This window comes from Argentina silus (genome assembly GCF_951799395.1).
Source record: "Argentina silus genome assembly, chromosome: 3".
Taxonomy (NCBI): domain Eukaryota; kingdom Metazoa; phylum Chordata; class Actinopteri; order Argentiniformes; family Argentinidae; genus Argentina; species Argentina silus.
Window position 1 is genome coordinate 21833246 of NC_139657.1, and position 12782 is coordinate 21846027.

Consider the following 12782-nt stretch of genomic DNA (forward strand, 5'->3'; position numbering starts at 1 on the left):
GGCACCCCAAGCGCTGATTTGCCACTTATAAGAGAGTCCTGGTCTTGACTTCCTCACCAAAAGTCTTGTGGAACATTTTTTATTAACATTCATTCAGTATTGATTATCATTGACACTTCCATTACTAGCGATGATACTGCATTCTTACATTGTAGTCCCTCTCATGGCTTCTACGCTGGGCCTGGCGTGCTCAGAGTTGGGATACTCTTGGCCCAGATTTTGGTGATTTAGCAAATTTGAAAGGCCTCTCTCTTTCTTTCCAGTGACTTGCACTCTTCCAGGTGTCCACCAGATGCTGCAGGCAGGGCAGGCAGCCTGCACTGTCTCATGCATGTCATTGGATGGAGATGTAATATCCAGTTTTGAGTGAAGAACAGAACCCTCTGGGCAGGGTTGAGACAGTAGGGAGTTCTTCAGGACCAGTGAAGACCATCATTAATGACATTAGGATTAAATACAGTAATATATTTGTGTATTACAAATCATAACAAATCACTTCTTGTCCCTTATTAGCTTCCCCCAATGAATTAGAAGTAATACATGCAGACATACTGTAAATAGAGTAGGACAATGATATACACTTTTTTTTTTGATTCCCACATGTAAGTGATGCTTTTGAATTTTCTGGTTTAAAATGTGTCATGAATTTGACTGACTATAGTCCCATTACCAACTAGAGTACCAAATGTACTTTTACTTCTCTCTCTGCTGTTATTGCCTCAGAGAAATATCCAAGTGTGTGTGTGTGTGTGTGTGTGTGTGTGTGTGTGTGTGTGTGTGTATGTGTGTGTATGTTTGTGCACTTCATTCATATCTACTGTACGTACAGTACCGTAGAACTGAACATAAGAAGGGAGAAGAAGGGTTCCACATGATGTGTCGGGCAACTTAACGGTTAACGCGGGGGAACAAAGCCAGCAGGTCGCAACGCATGCTGGGATAGGTTGGCTGCCGGAGAAAGTGCATGCATGCCTGCTTACTTCCACAGCGGCTCTGAAACCCTGGCTAAGACTGAAAATGAAGTTTGAGAGTGGAGCAACAAAAGAGACGGCTCATGGTTGTAGGCTCAGCGTGCTCTTAAAGAGATATTACCAACATATTCCTGAGGCACAGAGTGTGAAACGGAAGTACAGTAGAGAACAATTTAACAGTATGCTTTTACATCCTTCATCCTTTCACTTTCACAAACCTGTGAGGTTTTCACTACACTGTGTTTTCCCTTGACCATAGTCTACATTGAAGAAAGTAAAATTGTATGCATATTCTTAGTAGTTTAAAGCATTGTGTTCCCTATGAGAGTTTGAACCCACTTTATTTTAAGTGGTGTTAAAACCATGTATTTGGAAATATAACAGGTGCAGTCACAGAATGTATACACACTTACACTTGGAATACCTATCAGCTGAAGGAGATTTGCAAATAAACTCCTAATGTGGTTTACAAAAGCCCAAAACAGGTATCACAGTAAGTAAGCATTCAATGGGTACTTTCTGTACACTGTAATTACTTATATCTTATACCTATATTACTACTATGGAAATATGTTGAAATGATTTTCCTTACTAATTAAAAAGTTATACATACAGTACGTCCATCCATCATGATCTTACAATTTCAAAAAAACTATGTAGTGATGTTTCATTGATGTAAGTAATTGAAAATAAATTTGAGCTTTGAGAGAAAATATTGAACCCCACTACCATTTTTGACTGAAACAGGAGTGAATTCAAATGAAACAGGAGAATTAAAAACAAAAACACTAAACTTAACTTTCCAAATCTAATTTTGAAAAATATAAGTCCTACAGTACATTTTCAAGATGTATACAGTAGTTCTACCCTCTCTGAAGCTCATTCTAGGGGCTGGGTTGGTGGACTCTCTGCCGTGTTTAATGGAAGCAGCAGAGAGAGGAAGACTGAATACAGTGGCTGGCATCTCGGTGGCAGGCAGGCAGCCTGGTAGGCCCTGAGCCCTGAGCCTTCACAGCCCCCCTGTTGGCTCTCACACATTGTGCCATTCAGACCCAGACCGTATATTCACCCTTCTCTGGGCAGCTCGCTATTGTGCGAGCGAGCTCATTTGAATAGCCTTCAGGATTTTGTGTGAGCAAGTCAGCGCTATTTGCATTTGTTCCAGTCACAAAGGTTTACAGGTCAATTGAGGCAGGCTGGAAAAATCCTACATGCCAAGGAGCGTTTTTTCTTTTTTTTCTTCTTCTTCTCTCTCACTCCCTCTCTCTCTTTCCCTCTCTCTCTCTTTTCTTTTTTTACCTCTTCCTCATCTTCTATGGTTGTCAGGGACCTCATTATGCAAACTTGTCCCCTCTCTCTCCCTCCATCTTTCTCTTTCTCTGACACAAACACACATACAAACCCCCGCCCCTCCTCTCTCTCTCTCTCTCTCTCTCTCTCTCTCTCTCTCTCTCTCTCTACCTCTCTCTGTTGATTACAATACGTTGAGAGGCTAAAATACCTTTGTTGGCATCTAGGGTGCCAGCTGGGGATCAGATAGTGGAGAGGGGTGTGTGCCAACCTTTCATTCCTGCCCCGTTGGCAGACAGACAGCAGGCAGGCTGGGCATGAATGAGGCTGCTGCCAGCAAACCAAGACAGCACTCAGACAAACACACCTAATCACTTTAATTAGCCTACCTCTTTGGACTGACCATTATGTTTGCGAGTGAGTGCTTGTGTAGTGTGTGTGTGTGTGTGTGTGTGTGTGTGTGTGTGTGTGTGTGTGCGCATGCGCGTGCATACTTGTGTGTGTACATGTGTGTACAGTATACAAGTGTACAATATGAGATGTATGTGTATGGGGTCGCCAATTTCAGAGAAAATGTGCAAGCATGGATAAGAGCCCTCATGCTCAGGGGTTACATGTTTGTGCGGGTGTGTGTTGTCCATCTGTCTGGTTCAGCTCAACCCACGGTGAAAAAGCAGTGTTCTGCATCACATGGTGCGTGCTGACAGGATAGGGGTGTCTCTGGCTCCGGCACTGCGCTCAGCTACGCTGTGCTGTGCAACGTGTGTTGGTCAGTGGGAGGATGACGTCCTCTCACCAGACTGGGTGACAGTGGGAGCTGCCCCCCATCCCACGGGAGGGAGGTGGGATGCAGGATAAGACCAAAATAGCAGCCTCCGCTCTCTCTGAAGCCTCTACATTCTGACTTGGGATCTGAATCTGGTATAATGACTGATGATATTTGTGGCTCATCTGCGTAAATATAGGACTCCCTAGCTGCATTTCATTCTCTCATGATTAGCCCCTGTGCAGTGTGAATAGGATAAGTGAATAGATAGCAGAAGCTCAGGAGTGTGCTTGGTAAGAATACCTCACTAAAAACAAACCTGTCTCTGTATTAAAACCTTGTTGGGGCAGGGCTACTCGGGTCGTCGTCTTTACCACACCCACCCACCCCCCCCCTACTCCCGGCACAGTGATGGCACTCGTTGCCAAAGGCACCCCCCTCCCTCTCTTCTCCTCTCCTACCCTATCCCCTCCCTCCCTCTGCCGCGGGCAGACCCAGGCATGGGATCTCCGTCTGCGCACAAAGGAGCCTCCTCTATCTGCATACGCTGCACATAAAAGGGCCTTTTGTCATGGGCTCCGCACACATGACCGTCCGCCTTTCACCCCCTCTGAAAAAAAAAGACCCACTCTCCGCCAACCCCACCCCCAACCACCGTCTGCTGGAGAAACTGCTGGACACTAACTTTGAGAAATAAAGAGAAGCATCAGTTAGCTGCCTCCCTGTACCGGTCTGAAGTCCACTTCTCTCTTTTTGTATCCCTCTTTTCCATCTTCTCTCTCCTTGTGTGCACTCACTGTGAGTCACCGTGCATTACAGCATCTGCCATCCTGAAATATGAATGTGCTCTCCCTATCCCGTCTCTCCCTTGCTGCCATCTCATCTCTGTCTGACATTTAAGTGAACTGGAGGGGCATTAGTGCTTGGCACCGTGCCAGGTTATCACCCCCATTAAGGTGGGCAAAGGCACACTTGGGATGGCAGGCTGAGAGCCGCTGGGTTTCTCACTGTCGTTCCAGGGCCTCCCATCTCTTCACCCCTTCTGCCCTTTTAGTTCTGAGAGTCTGTGGTAGTGTCAGTAAGGAGGAGAGTTAATTCCAACATGGCCATGCTTGCAAAGGTGCTAACTAGATTTTGAATTCGATGGCCATATGCCATTTTGGCATAGATATTCTGCAGAGACAATCGAAGTAGAGTCGGGGGGTGGGATAGAGTAAAGAGACAGAATCAGGGTAACACACTTGTCAAGTGTATGGGCCACGAAAACGCTCTCCTCAGCATTTCCTTTGAAACACACACTGCACACTGATGCCTGAACTTTCTTCCAAATGAGTGTGGATTTTGGAAAGGCTTCCAGCTCATCTTGCTGTCGCTGCACACAGCCAGCCCTGCCTGGCCTGGCCTGGCCTGCCTGCGCCGCCCAGAACGGAAGGATAAGATTGACTTCTTCCACTGCCATGTCCTCTCTCTGACCCCTCTCTGGCGTGAGAGGTCAGTGGCTGTCATGTAGCTGTTTCCCCCCAGCCTGTCCACACCTCAACCCCAGCCCTGATAGGCCAGCCGTTGCCGGGCTGGGTGGATGAGGGAGTCGCCTTGTTGAAGTCACACAAGCAGGCAGGCGAAACTTCCCTATCTCCCTGCTGTAGGGTCTGCTGTGCTGTGACATGAAGGACTTAGTTCAGACTGAATATGTCTAGTGTCTAGTTGGCTCACATGGACAGTAAATGTCAATGTCTCCATTACTCTACAATACAATCTGGACACTTTCACAAAGCAGCTAAGTCCACAATATATTTTTTGTTCTCTCAATATTGATTTGAATCAAAAGCCTTTTCGTGTTGGCACAGAAATTGTGTACCATAAAAACAAACATGCAATGTGGTAACATTTTGTATTATTTTCTAATGAAATCCCAAATTCATGGGAAAAGGCCAATTTCTTTTTTAAAAAGGGTAGCAAGACGTCACCTCATTTCACCTTTTTATTTTAATTTTCATAGCCATGCAGGATAACCTGTTTGGCTGTTACACCATCAGAACATTAATTTGTATTATTATTCTGTATATTTACTTGACTTTATATTCTGAATTATTTGACAATAATAAACCCATGTTGACTCAGTTGTCTGCCAAAATGTTGTTTTTTTACCTCCTTGGAAAAACATCAATCTAAAAATTGTTAATCAATTAATCCAAGTTCTTTGTGATCAATTTCAACATACATTCTCCCTCAATGAGAGGATGCCCTAAAGGTGCAGCTACCACTGGGATAGTATTGCTAGTGTAGCCTCATTGATTCCTCTGCCACAGAACTAGCCTATTGATGTATGTATCCCAGCTGGTATGAACCTTGGTGAAACAGCATAATTGAATTTGATTTTCTTTCATACTTCTGCATGTTGAGAGGGAACCTGTCAGGGAGTGACTCTTTTAGAGGCCAAGAGAAAGAGTGTTATTAGATTGGGAGACAGCATGAAGAGTGTGTGAGGTAGCGAGAGAGCGATTGGGTGTGTAGGGCTCGGCTGGGGGGATCCTCGCGGCCCTGTCCACACGGGCACAGGCGCTGTGACGTGGCACACACTGGGCCTCGGCGGGCACAGGCCCTGAAGCGCCAGGCTCGCCCGCTCTTGGCTTGGTGAACAGCAATAATAAAACAGAGTGGCCCAGGCTGTCTGAAGTCGGCATTAACAGCCCTCAGGGAACGACAGCAGAGGGGGAGCTCAGGTATGTAAGAACCCAGCACAGGCCAGTCAAGTGGAGGGAAAGTAGAATTTACTTTTTATTGTTACGCTCCAACAGATTTGGAGAATTTGTCTTCTTGGTGATTTTTTGTTAACATGTCCTTTTTACGACTATGGAACATTGTGCAGGGGTTGCTTTATTTTGCTTGATAATAATGCGTATTTCATTGTCAAATTAGTATATGTATCTATTATTATTTAGAATTATCTCCAGATGATCAATGTAACAGATTTGTATCTATGTTAGGAGAGAATGGGCACCCCATTCTGGAAGGTGACTTTGTATGTTATCCAAATGGGAGATGCAATATCAAATAATTTGTGCATAGAAATTAGGCAATTCGATAAAAGGCATTGCATAATTTTGTATATTGCTACTCGCAGACCATAATGTTGTCTTACTGCCATTTATTTTTCTGGTTGTTAGTTGCCTCATAGCTCCCTTCCAAATCCCCATTCTCTTTAACAGACCCTCTATGAAGTTGTGAAAGCCCTAACATACTTTTTATGTTTCATTTCACTTCACTCTATGCATTTAAGTATGCAACTCAAATGAAGATGATGTAAATTATGTAAATTGGGCATCTTTGAATTTGAGTTTCATGTGTTGTGCAGTTAATACATTACAGTAATTCACTTTGAACTGACCCCAACCCTGATTGATAGCCCTGTTTATAGTGAGGATCTTTTTTCTGTGCTGTTCTAGTGGTGTGTGTGCCATACTTAGACTGTATCCAGACAGTATGTTTGCTTCCGCAGGGGCCGTCAGGAGTGACCGTTAGGTACAGTTTGGATGTGTCCTGTTATAGAGAGGTGCCATTCTCGGGTCCGATATCATATAGGGTCCATATTTTCCTGCAAGCTCCAGGAGAAGCTCTCTCTCCCCCTCTCTCTCTCTCTTTCTCTCTCTCTCTCTCTCTGTCTTGTGAGACACAGACAGGTGAGTTTATCTGTGTCTTGTTCTTGCAAGACATAAGACTGCTTACTTATAGTACTTGACTGTGTATTCTATCATTCTATTTGTTTGTGCGATGTTCATATTTAATTGCATTATAACACAGTTAGAAGATTTAAATCATATACAAGGATCTCTATGATTTATTTTGATGTTAATTCATCAAGTTTTGAGGTGACAATAAATGCAATGAGAATCAAAAAGCCACTTGAATTATTTGGCGGTTAAAATGTAACTCTATTACCTAACTCTATTAACAATATTACTTTCATTGTAATATCAATGTTCGTTTTTTGCACTAGTGAGTTGAAAATAGAACATCATTTCAACATTTCTTGCAAATATCTGAGAAATCAATTGGTTGCAGTGTTAAATTATCTCAACAAGAACATTCTAAAATACTGATGCATGAAGTGAAAAAAGGCATGCAGAATGATTGCAGACATAAACCTTAAGTTAGTTATTTCCAAAAACCCTCTGTTGTCCTGAAGTTCAAGTTTATGAAAAGCAAAAAGAAAGCATTAAAACAGGGTTTGATAATCCGTAAATCACATACGTAAGGTTTAATGACCATCCACTTATTGGTTTACTGAATTTGCACAGATCGGCATATTCAGACATGTATGCAGATGTTACAAAAGTATAAAATATTACCGATTATGCATCAGTGCATTCTCAATGAAGAAATAATTGTAATTTCTGGACAATTCAAGATAGACAATCCAACCCCGTTACACATATCTTAGCAATTGATACTAAGCCTTGTAATTCTAAACTATTCTGAACTCTCATGTTAATGTATTATTGATTTTTATTTTATTTTCCATACCCCATCATACTCAGAATAGATTCTTGCTTTTGTTATTTTGATCATGGGAAAATGCCCAACATTTTTTGGCAGGACAATTACTTGAGGTGTTTCATTCACAGCTCATCTCTCATTGTGAAAACCTTGATGATTACTTCAATTTAGATTTTGGAAAATGTTAAACAACTAATTAATTTAGGGGACTTAATTTATTGAATGTTTTTGCAGTGAAATAGTTCATACTATAGTTTGTGATTACTGAAATACTTGCACCTAGTGTGGATTATTTGAGTTCTGTTTTTTTTTTTGTAAAAATTAAAACATTCTTTCAAATAGTATAACTGTACATTTCAAGTTATTTTTCCTTAGTTGGTTTGATATCACTATTTTCTAATCAACGCAATTGGAATTTAAGACATTTTCAACTTCTATAAGGGAAAAGCAATTCACTTTAAATGACATATTTAGTGACCTGGGTTTACAACATACTTTTTTTTATGTTCATCTACTAATGAAGTAGGTTTATTTCTATAAAATGTTTTTTTACTCTTTTCTCAAATTATCTTTAGGCACAGAAGACTTTTCTGTTTATTATAACAATATTCTTAATTGTAATACCATAATGCAGATGTCTCACTGTGTGTTAATCTCAATTGAAATTGTATTATTATATTATTATCTATTAATGTTATTTTGGATGTGAACATGGTAGTAAAATGAAGTTGGTTGAACTCATACAGTAGTACATAGTGACTAAATAACAAACACAAATGAAAGATGGAGATAATACCACATATTCCATAGAGAAACAAACTACTAGATTTTGTGATGTTTAATTTTTCTCAAGGTTACAGAATACATTGAATTTATTAATGAATAATAATGTGTTTCCCTTATATTACGCACATACAGTACCTTTGGAAGTTGTTCTTCAGAGGCATTACTGTAGAGAAATATCTAACAATTACATTTTCCGCTTATAAGTTTTCACATACAACATCCAAGTGCAGCTGGAAAAAATTGAACGTTCAACATCAGAAATCATTACTAATTACTTGTTAGTCATGTGTATCAGAAAGATATTCAGTTCAATTGTTGGTATTTCAGAAGAAAATGTTGGTAGTCTCATGCCATGAGACTTTTGTGTACAACCTTGTGAATACCCAATTCAATTCAATTGAGATTGATTAACTTTGCCAATTCCTTTTTGAAGGGTGTGCCAGGAGATAGAGGGTTAAGTCAGTTTCCACACAGACACAACACATTTTTGCTACTGTCTTTACACATAAGTAATGACTGAAGAACACAGCAAATAAAGTATGTGTTTAGATGCGCATAGTGTTGAAAGGTTGCATCGAGTATCATTATCTGAGATATCCTCACTGCGCATGTCCTACTGTATGTCCACCATTTTGTGATCAGAACTTTATCCAAATGCCCCCATTTTATGAAGTTCTGTCGAACACGTGGAGTGCAGTAATATGGTCGATGCTGATGAATTTGAGTGCAAATAGAGAATCAACTTGATTCAATTATTCTTTTTTATATGCAAAGATATATATTAAAGATACATATTTGATAAGCACCCATAGTTGTGTGTCTGGTGCATATACTTTAATGAGAAAACAATATTTCCAATGATATTGCTAAAAGGAATTGTTAATGGCATTTGGCATTCCAAATTGTTGCTCACTAATGACAGTATATTGATTGTTTTGTATTGTATAAGTTTGTATAGACAAGAATACTTATTTATTCAAGCAGTGTTGCAACTATTCCTAGCACCCTCCAGCCTGTGTGTGTGTGTGCTGGCCAGTGTGTGTGTGTTTGTGTGTGTGAGAGTGAGGGTGAAAGAGAGACAGAGAGAGAGAGTGACGGTCACAGTTGGCTGCCTGAGGTGGCGGCCGAGGGTCAGAGGTCAGGAGGTGTTAATAAGACGTGATGTGCAGCCCCAGTGAGTGACGTCCCTCGGGGGATAACCCCCTAATCGGCATTAGTTAATGTGTTAGTAATCTTTACCTTCTTAAAGCAAACAGCACTGGGACTCTCAATGGGCCTGCCTGGCCTCCCATGTAACGCTTTTGACCCTGAGGTCATGGCCTTTGTTCCCTACTCGATGGGGAGTGCCCTCAGAGGTCTCGGGTGTAATAGAGAAGTTGTTTAGACACGTGCGGGGCTCAAGCAAGACCACCTCATAGACTCTGCCCCTGCTTTTGGAGAGTGAGTAAAAGACTTTCAACACTGCATAGGGGCTGTTCTTGTGGTTTTGTTTTGATCCTCTTGGATTGCTCCCTTAAATATCAATTGTTTCTCTGTGACGCGTGTGTCTGGTATTGTGATTCAGGGTGGCTGCTGACCATACACAGATATATGGCTTTTCCTCCAGTTGGTTGTGAACGGGTGAGTGTAGATCTTGTTTGTCTTTGCAGAGCCCCTGCTCAATGCAATTTAATATTCCTCAAGATTTCCTCACTGTTTCCTGTAGCTTGAGACACTAGAGAAAAACAAACAGTGTCCTAAATATGTGTTCTTGGTCTCCTTATGTGATCTGATGTGGATTCGCAAGTGTTAAGCATGACTGTTGTGAGACCCTACGATTAATATTTGTCTCCTTACATGTGTAAAAGAACCAATGCTTTTTCATAAAAATGTTTGGAATGAGACAAATCAGTTTGATAAAGAAATAACTGAGGAAAATCTATGTATGGTGTTAGTCCTCATGGGCAGAAAAAGATCATCACCATTCACAGCTTATGTCTTTTTTTTTTGTCTTGCTATAGATTGAGTTTAGGTTTGGTTAGATATTGAATTTACCTTCTACTTACTTCCACAGACAATCTTTTATTTGTCTTGTTTTGTCCTGTTCTACATGTTAAGCAGTTAGAATAGAGACTTCAACTATCCAATCAAATAATCTCTTTCACAATGTGTGTTTATTGTAATAACATACAACATGCATACTTTTAAAAGTGATTTTCTTTTAGACCCGTTGGAGAAAATATAGGGATCTTCATTATCAATTTGACCCTTGTGATAATCAGCTAAAATCTGGTATTCAATATGATAACTACACTTGAAATAGTATGATATATCAAATGTTTTATGATAGCTTTTTGGTATTCATATAGCTTATATTCCTGACTGCTGAACTTTTCAGTTGAATTGGGTTTGTTTTATCCTATGATTAATTTGAATGTAACTATCTAAAAGACAGAGGCAAATGATGTGATACATTTTTTCAGTCATTAGTGGCTTTTTACAAAAGTTGCATATAAAGAATATTCAAACATTCAAACTGAATGGCGTCTGGTATATAGAGCTACAGTAATGACATGGCGGCATCCGCCATTTTGTCTTACACATTCGATTGGACTGAATGACCGAATCAGTATTAGCTAATCAGCTAACTCAGATCAACAGAAGTGTTAACATCGTACTCTGATTATGCTCCCCGTTCATCCTCCTCTCACCATAGTGAACATGAAGATTTGTAGCATTTGGAGACACAGTTAGGAACATCGCTTTGACTTATATGTATTTCATATTATATTCTAACCCCTAATGTTAGTTGATAGTATACCATCTAAACTTAAGATTCAAGGAGTTAATCCTGATTCTGATATATTTAAATAATCCCATAAAATATACTAAAGGGAGATTTTATATTTACCTCAAACATTTTATATTTACCTCAATGTTTTCCCTTTGTTTTTTTCCCTTTGTTGTTCTTTTTTTGCCACATTTCTAATGTTCACCTGTGTCAAAATGCATTCCCTAACAACAGCTCTTAAAAACATAAATCAGGACAAACATACTGTATCCAAAAGAGCTAATTTATTTTTTGAAAAGTATAAAAAGAAAGCGTGGTTGTGGTCAATTCCAAATTAACAACGTACAGCTGAAGTATTCTAAACTGCATGTGATCAATCACAGACAAATGCAACCAAAGCACTGAAGAGCAACATAAAGACACACATTGGTAAAAGTTGGCAGGCTACCCAAAACCAAAACCGTATCCTCAAGTGAACTTTTTGCAATGCAAAGTGCAACATGCACACTAAGCTAAATTACAGTACTACTCTGGTTTCAAAATGGCAGTTACATTTTCAAATCGTCTGTCCTCTACTGATACAGAGTAGGGCTGTGTACAGTTATCCAAAAATGTTCTTAATGTGTGTGTATGTATGTATATATATATATATATATATATATATATATATATATATATATATATATATATATATATATATATATACATACATACATTTAAGCTCATCTAAAGACATGGATGTTTCAATTGGTTAAAATACATGGCGAGATGTGACGTGCAGCTGCACTGCTTCGGATAGGCTTTTAGTCTGGCTCATGCCAATGCAGACGTACCAACCCATTGTGTCTCATTTGTAAAAAAGAAAAAAAAAATAGAAGAATAGAAATAAAATAAATTCTATCAGAACTCAATTGCTTTAAAAAAAATAAAATAAAAAAAAACATCTATAAGTAAACATACAAAGAATGCTAGTTTCCCCTGCTAGCACCCGGTCCATTGTAATTGGCAACCTGTGTTTTATTGAAACCTGTCGTGTCATGAGGAGGAGAGCAGGGGAGAGTCCTCGGAGCGGAGGAGCCGGCCGCTGTGCTGTTTTAGCGAGGCAGAGAGAGCCAGCGAGGAACGGGTGGTGGCTGCTCTATGAAAGCACCCCTCACAGGCTCACAGCACACGACAGCCTAAAGCAGTAGCAGCCATGTTGGCTAGATCTGTGTGCTGTGAGCCCCCTAAAAACGCAATGTCCTCCACAAACCAACAAAAAGTTAGAGACACAGTCAAAAGCAAGAAAAGTTTTTCCCCCACCTTTTTTTTCTCTGCTAGGCATGCAGTCCCCTCTTCCCCTCTTTACTTTTCAGTAGCTTTCTAAAAGAAATGCATCAAAATAAGTCCATACCAGGAGACAGAGATTTTATAGTTTTCCTTTTCTTTCTTTCTTTCTTTCTGTCTTTCTTTCTTTCTTTTTAGTGCTCCTGATACTTCGAGGGAGAGAGGGGGAAAAAAGTTCAAGCCGCGAGCCCAGCCTTTGCAGTTTTTTGGAAGCAGAGCCAAAAGAGGCAGGAAGTTGTTTTACAATAGCGTTACAGTAATCTGCCACAAATGGAAAAAGCCAAATGCTGGTCGCAGAGTGGAGAAGGTGGTGGGACAGTGAGCGACAGAGGGAGAGGGAGGGAGGTATGGAGAGAGAGAGGGAAAATTGAGAAAC